The sequence below is a fragment of the Pocillopora damicornis genome, chromosome 1, assembly GCF_964200805.1.
Source record: "Pocillopora damicornis chromosome 1, jaPocDami1.2, whole genome shotgun sequence".
NCBI classification, from domain to species: Eukaryota; Metazoa; Cnidaria; class Anthozoa; order Scleractinia; family Pocilloporidae; genus Pocillopora; species Pocillopora damicornis.
In genome coordinates this window covers 16915359-16934238 of record NC_142670.1, presented here as the reverse complement: position 1 = coordinate 16934238, position 18880 = coordinate 16915359, and the positions used below count along the sequence as shown (strand labels likewise).

The following is an 18880-nucleotide window of genomic DNA, read 5'->3' as shown; positions in this document are numbered from 1 at the left end:
ACTGTTGTCAAATAAAATTATGATATTTATCTGTGTGGATTGTAATTTAAGATATGCCAAAAATTTTCCCCTTTCTTATAATTTTACAGTTGGTCACCAGGTGTCTCAGCAAGCTCTTAATAAACAATGAAAGTTATTCTTAAACTTACTCATAATTACCTGTTTTAAATATCTTACTTTTTGGGTTTTTTATTTTCCTTGATTTACACAACTTTCTAAGTATGCAAGCTCAGTAATTTTCATGTAATTAAATGCTTGTCACCATACAATCCTATCATGGAATACAACTTTAATCCAGCACTAAACAAACTGACATTGCTTAAGTAATGAGTATATATGTTATCACACTTATTTGGTTCTTCTAATTATTACCAATCCTTATCAATGTTTTACACAGGTTGCAGAACTGGAAACACTTGCTGGTCATGCACTGATGTTATGTGCTTATGATGGTGTTTGTTACCAAGGTTCAGCTGGGATTGGTGACAGCCTTTTAAAAACAAACATCATGGAAACATTTGCAAGTAGATTACACTGTGAGTACTGACTGTAGATATGCATTAATTAGCACTTTACTCTTGATATATACTTTCAGAAGCTCTTTCTAATTTTACTTGTAATGTTGAAATCTTTCTGCAAATTTTTGCGCTTGAGAATTTGTGAATTGGATTTTTCCATACATGAGTTGATGAAAAAAAGAAAAACAATTAGTAAAACCAATTACCTGTTAATTCCAATTTGCATTTCATTCCTGCACTCAAAACATAAACAGAACCTCAAAAAAAGTTATCGAGAGCAGTAGTCCCGGTACTCAATTTCTGTTACTCTAAGTGTACATTTATGTTCTTAAATATCAATATAATCTCAATATATTAAAACAATAAATGAATCTCAATGAAATTCACTACATTGATGCTTAGATCAACAACTTATTACACCAAGCATCTCGTTTCTTAAGAACTTAGAAAAGAAAGCACTATATTTCCAGTGAGAATAGGTCCTTAATTTATAGGTAGTCCCTGGTGGAAAAGCAAGACGTGTCAGTAAAACATCTACAAGAAGTGTTCAACTTCAAATACAGTATGCGTTTTTATAGCATATATTTGCCTTTATCCATGCACGTGCGGATTAAGGTCTTCGAAGATCTAGCTGATGTTCCTCCAAATTATTGAAAAATATCTTTGTTTTCTCTTTCCATTGAAATGGCCGCATTCAGTTTCAGTTGACCCATGATTGAAAACTACATCTCCATAAACTACTATTTGAAGCATTTAAGGGGTCAATAGCTGTTTTACACTCAGCTTCTGCCTTTTCTGTGATTTGTTGCAATACGAAAAAAAGTCAGTCTTCTTTCCCAATATAAATTTTATTTCTGCTTTTAATGTATTGATGTGGTAATTCCCTTTATCTATGGCTATGATTTCTCTTTTAAGTGTCATATTCAACGCAACAAGGAGTGACTTTTAGCTTCGTTTCTTTTTCCAGTCAATTTCTGTCTTTGTCCTTTGTAGGTGAACTTGTCGGAAACAGAGGAAGTAAAATGCCTTACGCTAAGATACAGCAATTGGTAATTTCATTTAATAACCTTCCCTTGGATTTAAAGAAAGAGATTGGTGTTATGCCGCGTAAACCGTCCCTTTACGGAAGCGGCCAGCGCCGAAAGCTGTGGCTCGCCCGTCACGACTGGAGCTTTGGTATTTCTTTGCCTGTACCCTCCATGGATAGTTGCACGACCCCTTCAGCCACCACTCATACATCAACTTCTCCTACGCCCACTCCTTCCCTTGTTAACTCGTCGACCTCCTGTTAATTAGTACTCCCGGTTTAAGATAAAAACCACTGCTATTCACAACCGTAACAATACCAACTCACAACAAACTAACTACTAATAGAACTTACAAACACCTCAGTCGAAAAGATGAAATTTACACAATATACATTCTTCTTTCACTTTGACACAACCTCATCACACACAAGTTCTTTAAGTGTTTATCAGTCATCTGCAACCAGAGCCACAGTGAGTGTTGACCACTGTACTTCCCGCGCATCCATTGTTCTTGGTACTCCTTCCTAATCTCAACGCAGCACTTCCTCTGCTGCTGGTTTTATCGTTTCCAAAGGTGAGCAAGTTTTTGTGTCTAGTGCATTAGCACGCAGACACGATGGAAGAGCGTATGGTATTCGAAAAGCACTTTATATACGCCACATTTGAGCACGAAATATGATGTTTTACTAAAAGTTTACCTTACGTGACGGATAACATGAATTGTACACTGATTTTCAACCAGTGGAATGTGTAACCATGTCGATATTTCATCGTTATAATTTCGGAAACTGTCGGTTGACCAATTGGATTCAAGTAGAAAACCGCAAGGAAGAGTCGGGAGCAATTGAATTCGGGGACGAAAATATGACGATGACTCTGATCTTTGACCACCATGTGCTTTTACTCGTGCCTTAAGGGAAGGAGGAATTTCACACTTGTGGATCACACTTCGGAAAGTTGGTGAGTGTCCTTTTGCTCTCGTAAACTTTATGATGAACTTCTATAGCGTTGGTTTCTCGGTATGCCACAGCTTTCGAAGTTTGAGTCAATGTGGTCGAGTAAAAGACTTTAAAGGATGTTTTCAAGTGTTCGATCGATGCTCTCCACGCCAACAGAATAGTCATGCTGCGGTGTTGTTTACCATGCGTAAAGGAAAGAACTTCAGCTTCGTGAGCTCCATTTGGGGAAAAGAAAAGGCCTTAGAGGCCAACATTGAGCCCCTTTTTGGGGAAAATTGAGCCCCTTGTGGGGAAAATTAAGCCCCTTGTGGGAAAAATTGAGCCCCTTGTGGGGATTATTGAGCCTACCCGTTTGGAGATTACACAAAATGTATATAGAAGAGCGAGAAACCTGACTGATGTTAAAGGAAAGACTCCTTTGACTGACGAAACATCCGCGAAAGCTGTGGTATATATGAACAGAAAAAGTTATGTTAGTAGCAGTATAAATGCGATTAAACGTAATTTAAGCGATTTCTCGAAAACAACTGATGTGGATATGTTGTGTTCACGTGGAACAGATGAAATTGATACACATTTCAAAATGGCTGACCAAAAACAAAAGAAACGACGTAGAAACCGAGAGCCGTCGAGGGTTTCGATGAAACGGATTGTGCAGTTTATGAAAAAAAGAAAAACAAGATATAAACTTAAGGTCATCATTAGGAAATATATTCATAAGTCTTCAAGGTTATACAGCTTTGCTACTGACTATAAGTTGTGTTACATAAGATATCTTAAGAGATGTGACAGTTTTTTCACCAGCTTTGTTAATCTAAGCAAACCAATCGTAAATAAGCTTTTAAAGAAATCAAGCAGCCATTCTAGAAGATTTTCTGTATCAAGTATGAAGCTTATGACTTCAGGTGATATTGAATTAAATCCAGGCTCTCAACTACATGTAAAAGTCAACACTGAAACTACAGTATCAGTTGGTTCCACCATATTGTTAAACTTTCGGTTATGTCACCTGGGATTGAGACCCCTAGATGTTTGGGGTGCTGGTGACTGTTTTTTTAGAGCTGTTTCTCATCAGTTATATGGTGATCCATGCCATCACTTGCAGAAGTAAAACATTATAATTCCAGAGCAGGGGAAAACTTTAATGAAGTTAAAATGTTATTTCTTTGCCCCTACTGGAAAAGCTGCTTATGGTATCAAAGGGAACACAGTACATAGTGCCTTGGTAATACCAACATGCCAGTCTCTAAAGACATATAAACCTCTTAACTCAAGCAGACTAAATACCCTCAGATGTAAACTTCGTGCTCAGTTCGTGTTCAGCTTATATTTCTTGATGAAATATCAATGATAGGCAATACTATGTTAAATGTCCAAATAAATAATAGACTTAAGGATATCTAGGGTAGTAAAGAGGTATTTGGAGGTATTAGCATAATTGCATTGGGTGATTTGTTTCAACTAGAACCTGTTATGGACAGTTATGTGTTCAAAGATATGAAGAACTCAGATTATGGATCTCTTGCCCCCAATTTATGGCAAGAACATTTTACAATGTTTGAACTGGACGAAATTATGAGACAAAGGGAAAGTAGAGAATTTGCTCAAATTCTAAATAGATTGAGAGAAGGTAATCACACCCAAGATGATATTGCAAAACTGAAAGTAAGATGCATTTCAGAACACTGTATGAATTACCCAATTGATGTTCCTCATTTGTTCATTCAAAACTCAAAAGTGGACGACTTTAATATTAGAGTTCACAGGGCAGCTACTGGTGACAAATGTACCATCAAAGCATTGGATAGTGTTATAGGTGCAAATTCTCCAGAACTCAGAGACAATATCTTCAAGCGAATACCACTGGATTCCAGGAAAACAAAGCAATTAGCTACAAATCTTCAACTTGCTGAAGGGGAAAGAATAGAAATAGCCATAAATGTAAGAACTGATGATGGTATCACAAATGGTGCTGGCGGCATCATCAAGATGACAAAATTGTATGACACAAATATACCATCTGGTATAATTTGGGTTCAATTTGACTATGTGGATGTTGGTGAGAAAACCAGACATGACAACAGACATGTGTATGTCAATTGCATTGAATGCACGTGAACCCCCATCAAACCTGTTACTGTACAATTTGCAGTTGGAAGAAATAGAACAGCTTAAGTTGTAAGAAAGCAGTTTCCACTTAGACCTGCAGCAGCAAAAACAACACATAGATCACAGGGTGACACTGAAACTAGAATAGTTGTTAACTTTAACACCAGAAGAGCAATACCTCATGTACATTATGTAGGACTGAGCAGAGTAACAACCATTGAGGGATTGTATATTACTGACCTTTGTGAAAGCAAAATAGTTGTGAATCCTGAAGTAAAAGCAGAAATGCAACATTAAAGAAAAGACCGGCACCTCAAGCTTTCCATAGTTCCAATTTATAAAACAAATCCAACAGCCTTTAAGATATGTTTTCTTAATTCAAGGTCATTGCATAGACATACTGAGGACATACAAAAAGACTTAAACTACTCAAACATGGATGTAAATGTATTCTCAGAAACACGGTTATGTTACTTAGACAGTGATACTGACTACAGCATCACTGGGTATACCCTATTTAGAAATGACAGTCAACTTGACGTTTTCAATACAAGACCTTATGGTGGAACTGCAGTGTACAGAAAAATTCCTTTTCTACCTGGATATCCAGTTTGCAACAACACTGGTGGTGTTGAAATAGCTATCATTAAGGTTACAACAGTTCCACATATTACCATATTAGGCATTTATCGGTCACCAAGAGTGCCAATTAGACAAATGTGTGTAGCATTGATCGGACTTCTTACCTTTGATATTTCAGGTTTCAAAGTTTTCATTGGCGATTTCAATATCAATTGGTTAAATAAAAAAGACAAGATTCCTCTTTATAATCTATTTATAAGAGACCACAGTTACAGACAACTGGTATCATGTTCTACTACTAATAACAGAACCACTATAGACCATGTCTACACTAATTTACCTGAATCACAAATCCATGTACACATTTTAGAAACTTATTTTTCTGATCACAAAGCAATCTGTGCATTGATTCAAAAATAGACCTTTATGGTTTTCTTGTCACCTTCACTGCAACTTCCATGTGTTTTTCTTTTTGTCTTAAAGAGAATATTCATAGTTAATGAGTACAAAAAAATGAAATTAACTCAAATGTACACCTTAGATACCAATCATGCACTGTGATTGACATCTAAGGGGTAATCTGCAGATATGTAATATGCAACACATATCCAGGTATGATTATTTTATGATTATTGCTTTTGTGCCCTGTAGTACATACAGATTGCAGTTTTCTTTGATAACTGTTCTACAACCCACAGTTACTGATACCATTTATTTCTCTTCGCTCTCCAGGTAGACACACCTCGGTTGTAATAGACAACAACAATGAACAACCTAACAGGATACATTCATAACGTATCCCCTGTTAAGCACTCCAACAAGACTCGCTATTTTGATATGCTTATTTAAACAGAAGCGACCAAAGTACATGGAGTCTGTTTCTGTTCAAGCAAGCATCTTGACTTTGAAAGATGCAGCAAACAAAAGTCCCCAGTAAAGATTAGCAACTTCACTATTAAAAATGACAGTGTTCTCATGAATGCAAGAGTCCAAATAGAGGAACTGAAGGAGGTCACTTTTCTACGAGAAGAGATTCCCTCGACTCTAAACATCTCGATGCTCTCGAATGTCACCAATAACCAGCTTATTAATCTCAAAGCCAAAGTGGTGCACTTATCTGGAGTGAAGAAAATAATCACAAGAGATGGCACGAAGTCGAAAGCTGATTTTTGCCTCCTAGATCCATCTGGATCGATCAAACTAACCCTGTGGGAGGACCTGATCACAGAAGTTGCAGACGACAACACATATAACTTCTGTAACCTTAAAGTGCCGAAGGATAATGACAACTACTCCATTTACCTTACTACACCAAATCATGACTGTTCCATTTCACCAGCTGATCCTTTCCCAGAGGAAGTAGCTTCACCAGGCGATTTGCCAGACTACTTCACCCAAACATCAACAAATGCTGAAGTCCTTGGTGTTCAAAATTTTATGTGCTATCGCCAATGTTGCAAATGTAACAAAAAGCTTCCAGCAACACCAGGGAATGTAGCAAAGTGTGAAACATGTGGGCTCAGGCAGAAAGTGTCTGCTTGCAGCAGTCCGTACCACTTGCAGGCATTGCTGAGACATGATGACATTAACACCACTGTAACATTTTTTAATGATACTTTGCTCAGTGCCTTACAGTTGTTTAAAGTTGACGCTAAGCAGTCATTAAGTAAAGATATTGTTGTTGAAGCATTCCTAAATACACCAATGCTCTTTGTTACCTTTGATAAGAAAACTAAAGTTGTGGCTGCAGTCAGTGTTGCAGAGAACTAAACTGCAGCAAGAACCAAAATAATGGTAAAGATCAGAATGCATCCACTCTATATTACCATTTAACAGGATACCAAAGCCATTGTTGTATCTTTCACTAACGACAAAAATGTTCATGTTATTATCACTGGGACAATGTTCTGTTATAGCATTCCCCTTCTCCCAAGTGACTTTTTGTATTTAAAAGTATTTAGATATTATATTTTATTCAGTTTGTACATTCAGTTGAAAACTGTAACTGAAGTACATTTATGAACAGTATTTTTAATGCTTATACATTGAGAAGAGAAAGTTTCAACAGGAACTCAAGGCTTTTAATGCAGATTACTAATATTGCCACTTTTAATTTTCAATTACAAAAGTAACCCGTCTCAGTTGAAACCTTCAGTAATTATCAAGTAGTAGAGCTGTTCGCATTTCTTCATACTCTCCTGTTGTTAAACTTTCTATTTCTTTTTTTATATTACAGTTATATGTTCATTAAATTTTCTGATGTAAAAGAAAATAAATCACAATTCCTAACTTGAATCATGTTTTGTTCTTATTTATTGTATTAAATACATACAGTTACGGTTTCTTTTGTAATGCAGGCTGTTTTTTACAATAAACTTGTTCATGCCTGATGTCTATGTTCCAGTCTCTGTATTCCAGATTTTAGTCACCTAACCTTGCAGCTAAAATTATTTTAATCAATTCTTGTTCAAATTGTTGAATTGAACTTGCAACCAAACCTACACAAAAAAAGACCCCACGGAAGTACTGCTAAAACCTAGCACTAGACACACGTACGCATTGCGGACCTATTTTTTATCTCTGACTTTGTAAAGTTCAGTGTTAAGCGTGTTTACCACTCAAAGTGACGGGCTTATTACGTGTGAAAAGGAATTAGGAATTTCCATGAAACAAAGTGATCACGCTGGAATGAAAGACTAGTGTACTATTTGGTCTCCTAAGTATTTAACACCAACGTTATTACTTTGTAACCCTTTTTACGCAGATACTAATTTGGAATGCTGTTACCAAGCACGGCCTGAAAAATACGTGTGGTTTTTGTTCTTCCACCACGAACACACATTCATGGGTGCACAGTGAATCCGGGAAACTTTGTGGTTGAATGGTGCATTCTATGACGGAGAATCGATTTTTGTCGGTGGTTTTATGAATGGCCGTTGGAGCCGGCAACCTATTTTGACTCGACTTACTGAAGTTTACTTCTTCAGGCTGACCTCCCTGTGAAGGCGCCATAACCTTTTGGAACTGTGCACAATAAATTGTTACGTGGTTTTGGCAAATAAATCTCTTTTAATTTTTTGTTTGTATGTTTGTTTGCTTTTTTTCATGTTTATTTGGTTAATTTCTTGGCAATAAAAGGAAAAAGCAGTGTCCATCGAGCATCGCATATCCCATGTTTATCGCATAGTTTCCTAACAAGTTTGACGATAAGTTTTCACGCACTCTAAACTGAACTTGCGGGAAACGTACAAACGGGGGGAATTAACTCGGCAGAGACAACTCGGCAAATGAGAACGGAAACTCGTCACGATTTCCTGGCACACAGCGATCTACTTCGAGTGAACTTGTACGGACGTCAAGAAAGAGATAGCGTTTGGTTCCACAGTATACTTTTATTCTTAGAGCGCTCTAACATACATCATGCTAGAGTAGAAGCTAAAAAAAAAATCATAAAAGCTGCACAAGGTACTTGCTTAAGAACTAACTGGTGAGAGGTGCTATTGAACCAATTTTTCCCGAGAGACCATTAACACTTGTATTTACCTAACAAAAACCAGTAATAAATAACAAGTGCCGACGTGCAGGTGCATAATGAAAGCGAGTAACAAGCAAATCTATTGGTCAATTGTCCTGTCAATGCTAATAATTTACATATCAATCAATGACTCTAGTATCGTAGTCCATCATCCCCTTATGAACTGGTCTGAAAAGTTTCCATTTTTAGGCTTTCTATTGTATCATGGAACAACACTAAAAGTGTCTTTTTTTCTTGAAAAGAATAAGGGGAAACAGTCCCTTCTATTCATTTTCTTTGTATTGTGGCTACTTTGGTACTATGAAACCAATTAAGACACGAAACGAAGATCGTATGGCCTGGATTTCTTTGGTCTTTAGCGGTTTCATTAGGTAAAACCCCGAAAACTGGGGGTGTGCGTGTGTGCTAGCCTTCCCAGGAGGATACACGTAGTATACTTGATATACAGCGTAATACATCAAGAACTGATCCCTGTTATCACTTGTTTCCTATTGGCATGCACCACATTTGTTCTGAGCTTCGAGTGTTTACGAAGATTTCACCACCTTTCAGTTAATTAAAGACAATTTGCAGCAGACGTGAATTTAGCCAAGCCAGAGTTCCCGAGCAATGAAAACTCGGTAACATTGTTATGGTTTTCATGGGATAACGACATTGGGTCCCACTTGGACTTATTTTGGTGATATTGGCGGATTTCCACATCTGTTTTATGATTTTCATGGGAGATTGCGGTTGGTCCGCAGTCAGACCCATTTGGCAATATTGGTTAGTTTTCTAAATTTTTCCTATGATTTCCATGGGAAATCGACTTTTAATCGCACTTGTACTCATTCTGGCGACTCGCCCAGTTTCCAGAACTGTCCTATGATTTTCAAGGGCTATTGTTGTTGGTCCTCACTAAGACCCATTTTAGTGATATTGGCGAGTTTCCACATCTGTCCTAAGATTTTGATGAGATGTTCACCTTGAGTCGCACTTGGACCCATTTTGGCGATATTGGCCAGTTTACATAATTTTCTCGTCATTTTTATGGGATATTGGCATTAATCCACACTTGGACTCTCTTTGGTGATATTGGCGAATTTCCTCACCTTCATATGATTTTCCTGAGATATCGCTGCCGATCCTCACTGAGACCTATTTTGGCGATATTGGCGAGTTTACACATTTGTTCTATGGTTTTGATGAGATATTGAGTCGCACTTGGACCCATTTTGGCAATATGAACCGGTTTCCACAACTTGGCTATGAGTTTCACAGAATATCGATATTGACCTGCACTTATACCCATTTCGGCGATATTAGCGAATTTTGCCATCTTTTCTCTGATTTTCATCGAATATTGACGTTCATCCGCACTTAGATCCATTTTGACGTCATTGGCGAATTTTCAACTTTTGTCTTATGATTTTGATGGGAGGTTGCCGTTGGTCCGCACTTAGACCCATTTTGGAAAAATTTGGTCAGTTTCCAGATTTTTCTTATGATTTCAATGATATCGATATCAATGATATCGACATTGACTCACACTTGGACTCATCTTGGCGATATTGCCAGTTTCCAGAACTCTGTAATGATTTTCATGGGATATTGCTGTTGATCAGCACTAAGACCCATTGGCGATATTGGCGAGTTTCCGCATCTGTCTTGTGATTTTCATGGGAGATTGCTGTTGGTCCGCACATACACTCATTTTGGAAATATTAGTCAGTTTCCAAATTTTTCCAATGATTTCCATAGGATATCGACATTAAATCGCACTTGGACTCATTTTGGCGATACTGGTCATTTTCCATAACTCTTCTTTGATTTTCATGGGATATTGCTATTGATCCGCGCCTAGACCCATTTTAGTGATATTGGCCAGTTTCCACATCTGTCTGATATTTTCATGGGTCATTGACATTAAGTTGGACTCATGTTGGCGATATTGGCCAGTTTACATAACTTTCTTCACATTTTTATGGGATATTGGCATTAACCCACACTTGGACTCATTTTAGCGAAATTGGCAAATTTTCTCACCTTCATATTATTTTCTTGTCGACACGCATTAATTTGGAACCATTTTAGCGATATTACGTAGTTTTCTAAATTTTTCCCATGATTTCCACGGGAAATCGACATTGACTCGCTCTTGGACTCATTTTAGCAATATTGGCCAGTTTCCAGAACTCTCATATGATTTTCATGGGATATTGCTGTTGATCTGCACTTAAACCCATTCTGGCAATATTGGCGAGTTTCCACATCTGTTGATTCGCACCTTAACCCATCTTGGCGATTTCAGCCAATCTGTTCGACTTTCCAATTATTTTCATGGGATCTTAGCATTGACCCTCAATTGGACCCATTTTTGTTATTTTGGTCAATCCCTGCGACTTTCTTATGATTTTCATGAGATGTCAACGTTGACCCGCACTTGCACCCATCTTGGCGATATTTGTTAGTTTCTACAACTTGCTTATAACGATTTTGACTCACACCTGGATCCATTTAGGCGAAAGTCGCCAGTTTCCACGACTTTCTTACGATTCTCATGGGAAGTTGACACTGATTCGCACCCTAACCCATTTTGGTGATTTCAGCCAATCTCTTCGACTTTCCAATGATTTTCATGGGATCTTAGCATTGACCCGCAATTGGACCCATTTTGTGATTTTGGTCAATCCCTGCGATTTTCTTATCATTTTTATGAGATGTCAATATTGACCCGCACTTGGACCCATTTTCGGAGATATTTGCCAGTTTCCACAACTTGATAATAACGATTTTGACTCCCACTTGGACCCATTTTAGCGATATTGCCCAGTTTCTACAAGTTCCTCACGATCTTTGTGGGATATCGATACTGCCTTGTAATTGGACCCATTTTGGCCATAAAGGCCAGTTTCCACAACTTTCTTATGGTATTTATGGGACACTTGGACCCATTTTGCAGACATTGGCCAATTCCTCGACTTCCTTGTCGCTCTTATGGGATATTGCTCTTGACCCACACTCACACTCTCACTCATTTTAGCAAAATTGCGAACCTTAGATGTTCTTGACTCATGTAATAATGCACTAAATAATTTTAATAAAGGTCGCCATTGCCATGCGTTAAAATACTTGTCCCGCGAAAAAAGACACTTAGGCCAAAATGCTGAAACTTTTTCAATTTAATCAGGCTTCCAACGTCACAACAAAATGACCAGGTAAAGATGCGTCAAGGAGCCAAAGTCGATAAAACAAGATTGAATTAATTCGTGGAGGAGAGCTGTTATTTGTCGTGTAAAGTGACTGACTAGTTGACACTGAGCTTAATTTTTTTTTTTTGCTGATTGGTAACACTTGTTCGTAGATTTACATTCTTGAGTGAAAGAGGAAAAAGATCAGGCAGTTGAAATGACTCACAAGTTACAATCACGATATTTCAGTGTTTAAATCTGAACTATCTGAATCAGACTCCCTGTCACTTCCGTATTCAACACTGAGAACGGAACGCAGGTCCTCAAAGACTTCACTTTGGCCAAGCTGTTGAACCACGTCAGCTTCATCAGTGTTGTAATCGTCCTCCATCTGAACCTCCTCACCGGCATCATCGCAATCCACTTCGGGGAAAATTCCAAGGTCAAACTGAGCTTCACATTCCTCATGGCTACCATCATAATTAGAAAAGAGACCGTGGAGATGACCTGTGAATACGGAGAGCTCATCCATTTTAGTGCGGGCAATGGAGAGTAATGCGCGAGCTCGCTCCGTATCTTTCTGCGCCATCAGTTCCTTTGACCAAGTGTCCAGTACCTTCAACTTTCCCTCGAAATGACTGAACATCCGAGCCATTTCTTTTTCTGGTGTTGGCTATTTCCTCTAAGCATCTTTTGCGTGTGTGAAACAAATCAATGAGTTGCCTCTTTAAACAATAGGGAACAGCAGACTGAGGTTGGATGTCATCGTTTAGTACACGCCACAGTGGACTGTCGATGCTTAACGCGTCTTCAACCGCAATTGTGGAGGGGTATTTACAACCCACCGTGTCAACGTTTTGTCTTTTGTACTCCTTGACCAGCTGTTTAATAGCTTCCGTTGCCTTTGTAATTTGCGTACAAAGCCGTTTTGCAATGGCTTGTCCATCTAAAGAATTAACACGACATGAGTCAAAATGATACCCTAGAAAGCCCAGGTTATAATCATTTCAATACGATGTGTTGGTTAGCTGTAATCAGGCTTTTATCGACGACTGTTAGCACTGGAACATATCAATGCATTACCTGCATATTTCTTCACCAGTTGTAAGAGAAACCACCTTTCTGAGCACTTAACATGCATGGATAATAGCAAGTCTTCTGGACGCTTGTCTTGCAAATTGCGGAGGTATGCAATATACATGCTACTGTCAGGAGACCATCGGGGTTGGCCGCCCTCAAGGTTCTTTAACAATTGATCCAACCTATTACCAGCGTAAAGGAAAACAGCGGAGAAACCCAAAATTTGGTTGAAATTATTGGTTTGGATTTGCATTGCTTTGAAGTGCGATTGGCAATCAAAACTTGCCCTGAGAACCCAGTAAAATACCAATAACGACTTCCACGTTTAATGAGATGGAATTTTCCATAATTCTGATTGCCCGACTGCCTGATTGTCTGTTTACTTGTATAATAAGCTATTTCTAGATTTTGTGGCTGGTAATGAGTTGTTTGCTTTGTTTTGGCGGACCTCATTTGAAAATCGTTTTAATATCCTTACGTAAAGATCATTTAGTTCCCACATTAGGGGAATGAATTGCAGGATCCAAAATATGGTTTCATACCTGTCAAGCTGATCGGTCAGTACTTTCCAAGTTTCAGATGCCGGGGAACATTTTTGCAGGTTTGTTCTGTTAATGAACAGTTTGAAAATTCAGAAGACAAGCATCAGAGAAAGTCAGGAGAAATGACAGAAAGTGATGGACCAAAAGTGACACATTTCCTGTAAAATTTGGGGTAAACATTGTACGAAAACCAGATCCTCATGCTACTTCATACCTTACACAGAAAAACTGCCTCAACTTGTCTGGGTAATCATCTGGTTATGAACCTTCAAGTAGGAAACGTAAAATCATAAACGAACTTGTAACTGTTTAAGTAACTTGCGTGTACCCATCTGAACTTCAGTTGTGGTACTCTAATTTCCTCTTAAGCACTTCAAAACATTTATCACTCTGTAATCAAAAGGGGGGCAAAGTACAATGGAAATCATTCATTTGTCATGATTATTATTGGTCGTTAAAGGTGAACCATTTCAAATAAGTTCCCCTCAATGAATAGGCGAAATTTGTACGTACTGGGTCTTCCTGTACTGGCCGCTTTGTTAGCCGTAGATTTCTCCATAATGCTCCACTCTGAGACGCTGGATGCGTCCACCTTAATACCTTGGTAATAGTAAAATGGGGCTGTATCATTATCTAGAGATACCTATGTATCTAACAAAGTTACATTCATCGAAGTTTCATTTTCTAGTATTCCGCAATACCTAAATGCCAATTTGCTAATGAAAGGAAAAGAATATACAATTGATTGTATCAAAATAGTGCTCCACTTAAGCTGAAGTTATTTGAATGAAGTTGGTCCATGGAGTATGAAAACATACCATGTGGTTTCTTTACAAAAGTTCTCAAGGAACGTTAACCGTACATGTATTTACGACATAAAGCTCACAACAGGACGCACATGCAATGAAGTCTAATTCTTTTTAACACGTAAAGGAACAATGTAATTAGTTGAAGGGAAAAAATAAAGAAAGTAACGAAATCGAATCCCTACCTGTCTCATTCAACTTCTCAAGAAGCAAATTGAGTTGCTCTTCAGTTTCTTTCTCCGTTTCCACTGCTTTCTTTAAATGGTCACGAAGTCGTTCTCCTAAATTTTTGGGAATAACGAAACATGGTGAAAAACAGCAAAATAACGATTGAGTTTACGAAAACATATCACAAATCGTTTATAATATGATATACTGTGGTGATAACTGTATTTGTAAAACGTGAAGATTAACAGCTAAATTACCAAGGTTCGAAATTGACTTTTTAGCGTAATGTATCAAGAAGTCAGTTAATGTATCAACTCGGTGGGCTGGAGTCATTTCCTTCGTTATTTTTGCTGTTGGCCTCAAGTAAGACCACAGTCTCTCCATCACCTCGCCATCACTCATCCCGAACCCTTCCAGCCGTCTTCCACTGTAGTTGACCTGGCGTTACAAAAGACCAAACAAAGCTTCATGAAAACAATAACTGTTTTAGAGTAAGCATGCATGTGTTTTTCAATACCTTTCAACTCCTCAAAAGTGTTCAAAAGGAAAATATTTCAAAATACCTGACAAGAAACTTTGTGTCCATAGCAGTGAAATGCAGGTATCACAAGAGTAACATTTTCAAGCAATGTTTCCTGGTGCGTATTCTACAGAGAAGATAAATTAAAAACAACAGGGCATCATTTAACAAGCAAAAATGCCAGAGTACCATGACCACAACTTAATTCAAATAAAACCGCTAAAAAATCTTACTCTCAAATGTATATCCAGCACACATGCAATATCATAGAAGAAGCGAATGTTGATAGCTTTATCTTGCACATGATTTTTAATCCATTTTAGCAAATACACAGCATTTCCAATCCTGTTTAATAAAAATATAATCATTATTAGCCACAATGTCCATGCAGTAATTTATTTGTTCCCTAGTTTCATTGAGTACCCTAATAGAAATGGTGTATAAAACAGAGTTATGCTATACAGCAGTACGACTATCATATACAAATTCTTTCCTTAGGAACCTAAAAATGTCTCTTAATTTATGCATCCTACATGGCACTCTGGTTACATATTTCTTAACAATAGCTGACCAATAATGTACAGATTTCCTTTTGCATGTACATACTCTTCTCCTCTCTTTAAGCTGAAAAACTTCAGTGGCACTTCGTGCTTGCAGCCTCCACCAAAGAGGGCTGTCTTATTGAGCTTTATGGATCTGTTTTTGGAACGGAGATTGGAACCAGCTTGAAACTGATTACACTGCTCCTACAACAGAAAACATTTAACTCTTAATCTTTAACTTCCTTTCTACCTTTTCTTGAGATGTCATTTAAAGCAGAAGTATCAAAGATAAAGACAGAACAGGAATTAAGATCTATGTAGCATTCATGTACATGTAGCATTCAAAGTAGATATGGGTTGTTGGAGGTGAACCCTCACATTAGAAATTAAACATTACATTATGGGAAAGGTGGCAAGGACAATATTGGCAGAAAATAATAATCATTCATCAATTTCTCATAAAAATTTAAAAAATGGGACAACCAAATAAATTTACTGCTTGATAACAACCCCTCCTCTTTCATTCAGGCTTGAGACCAGCAAGAGTGACAGTAGACACCCTTGGCAGAGTTAGTTGTGTAAGCAAATACAAAGATATTACCTTTAAAGACCATAAATCAATTACAAAAAAAGAGGGAAAAAAACTGTATTTGAAAAAAATAAATAAATAAAAAATAGAAAAAGATCAAGGAAAAGAGGGGGCTGCAATAAAGATTATGTACTTGTTCTTGAAGCTGACAATTCACACAGTTCTTGTAAATTAAGTTTACAGAACAAACTAACAATATGTTTGAGCTACATGTATTTTGGGCAGAATGTTAGCAAAGTAATTAACCCTTCAAACTGTAACATATTTAAATTATTCAACACTAACATCATTATTACAAGTAACGAACATAATTGTTACTTTTGGTCTCTCATTGCAATGGTTGAGTAGTGGTATGAGTACTGATGGGTAACAAAAGGTTAGAGCAACGCAACAAAATACAAAGTAAGAGAAAAAGTCCTTTGGTTCACACACCATTGACTTGCTGCTTGGTCTTTTGCTGTAATTAGCTAGAAATGCATCTACTTTTTCTTGGCTAATGAACAGTTCCTCTCCATGATTTGAGGACTTTCCACTAGTTCCAGCACTGTATTTGCGGACACATTCAAACAATGCATCACCAGAGATGAATAAACTTCCCTTCTCCTACAATCAGATGCCAAAATCTTATAAGAAATGTCATGTTAAAAAATATTTCTTACACCTAAATGAATGAAAAACAATGGAATAACTCATGCTAAGACCAGCTGCCACACTATGAGGACCACTAGGAAAAAGAGAGAATCATAAAGATTCAAAACAATGTTTCTTGTCTAAATTATATCATTCATTATGCCAACACATATAGCGATAGTCATTTGAGATTTCTAAAGGTAAATATTACCCACTCAGACATTTCATCTGAAGGATGACTTATCACAAACCTTAGGACATGCAGGATATTCATGATCATTCTCATAAGAAGGATTGAAATGCTTCAGGTTACTCAATGTGCTAGACATATACCGGAACTTGCAGAAACAATCTCCAACGAGGAGCCGGTAGATATCCTTAATCTAAAGGAAAACAAATAATTTATTTATTGTATAAATTAAGAAAATAAAAAGGAATTCATAAGCATAAGATAAAAAATTACTGAATGAATACTTACGTAAACCTTTGAAGCAGGTGGGACCAGCCACTGCAGTGCCTGACATATTGACCTTAAAGACACTCTACATTCTAATAAAATGTATTGAAGCAAGGCCATAAATTCAAGGTCAAAGGCTACCTGGGGCTGTTTTGGAGTAGATGGCCAGAAACCATTCCTGACCAGCGTTATGGCTTCTGGTTCATGCTTGCAACATTTGATTTTGATGGGATTCTGCTGCCCCGTATAGAGACAAACACCATAGAGTGTCCATAGTCGTATTCTTCTATAATAATTGTTTATTAATTCCTGTCTGTGTTGAAAAAAACAATTAAAACACAAACAAAGACCTTCCTGGAAGAGGTAACCTAACTATTTAAATATAAGTATAAGTAAAAAGTAGTACCAATAATTGCAGACTGGCAACCTATCTCACAATATAGTTACATATTGCACAGCTGCTAGTTACTTACCATGCAAACCGACAGCTATAATGTCACACACATATCCATGATCCATGTTGTGAGGTGTGGTCCATACACACTCACCAAACTGATATGGCACAAATCTTCCATCCTAAGAGCATAAAATATCCTACATGAATCAGGTGAATACAAATCACACACCATTTAAATCAGCCAACTCTTTCAAAATTGTCAAAAATAAACTTTACTTTGTTCTGAGTATAGAGCAAATTACATGTATGCTTGCAAGAAAAAATTATCCTTACTGCTTTCGCTTTTTCCTCTGTATAAAAATGGGTCAGGTCTCATTGACATAATGCACATTGAAGTTGAGAAAAAACTACATCAAGTGAAGTAATTGAATAGAGGTGATATATGGAGTTGTAAGAAAAAAAAGATGGATATCTCTGGGCTAAACTTCAGAATACCCCGCAACTCATTTCTGCCTCACTTACATGTGTCGGGAGGCTTTGAAGAGCGAGGCATAACACAATAGACGCTATTCTTATTCAATGACATGTAAATGAGTTGCGGGGTATTCTGAAGTTGCTCCTATCTCTGCAATTAAACCACAAGACAACGTACTTACAAATGAAATTGCCTACCGGCCAGAGTACACAAGAAATCGGGTTTCACAACATAATTGAAAAGGTGACTGGAGGAGATTGTCCTCCATAAATCTTCAACTCACTTTCCAAACTTCCGGGTGGTGAAGTGATCTACAGCCTGCGTGAACTAAATTGATGTGATCTGCGCATAGGAATTGCCCTGGACTGCAGTGAAGGCATCTGCCGCACGCCTCTTCTTCGCAAAAAGGAATGACACACATCTGCCCCAAAGGCAAAGCCTGTCTGGTCAGCAGCGCTGAGACGAGCTGCTCTCTCGCATTGAGCCAAGACAAAGCCAGCGTGGCTTCCCTCTCATGGTAAGCTTTTAACTTGCGCTTCAGTCGCACTTTTTTACTTTTAGATCTTTGGTTGGTTCTCAAACCATGATATTCGTCAATATGGGGAAGGTCTTCTTGGTCTGGAGAAAAACCGCCGCACGTGTTTAGAGAAGATCCGGCGACTACAGACGTTGTATCAGTTAATTGCTGACTTTCTTATAGCTTGTCCTCCTTTAAAAGTAACTACATTCAAACTTTTTTTCGACCTAAAATCGCGTTTAGGAGGCATAATGGT

At 37.7% G+C, this 18880-nt stretch overlaps 5 pseudogenes across 1 annotated transcript; 3 read left to right on the top strand and 2 right to left on the bottom strand.

Annotated features, from left to right (window-relative positions):
- The first annotated feature begins 319 nt into the window (after positions 1-319).
- On the top strand, positions 320-1810 carry LOC149052384 (uncharacterized; annotated as a pseudogene).
- Positions 1811-3828: 2018 nt separating this feature from the next.
- Positions 3829-5657, top strand: LOC149052383 (uncharacterized; annotated as a pseudogene).
- Positions 5658-5946: 289 nt separating this feature from the next.
- LOC149052382 (uncharacterized) lies at positions 5947-7586 on the top strand (annotated as a pseudogene).
- A 4550-nt stretch (positions 7587-12136) lies between these two features.
- LOC149052381 (uncharacterized) lies at positions 12137-17355 on the bottom strand (annotated as a pseudogene).
- LOC149052380 (uncharacterized) lies at positions 17109-18874 on the bottom strand (annotated as a pseudogene). The gene is made up of 2 exons (XR_016183272.1): positions 18391-18874; positions 17109-17811 (listed from the first exon to the last, which is right to left on the bottom strand). The product of XR_016183272.1 is annotated as an uncharacterized LOC149052380 (transcript).
- Positions 18875-18880: the final 6 nt, after the last annotated feature.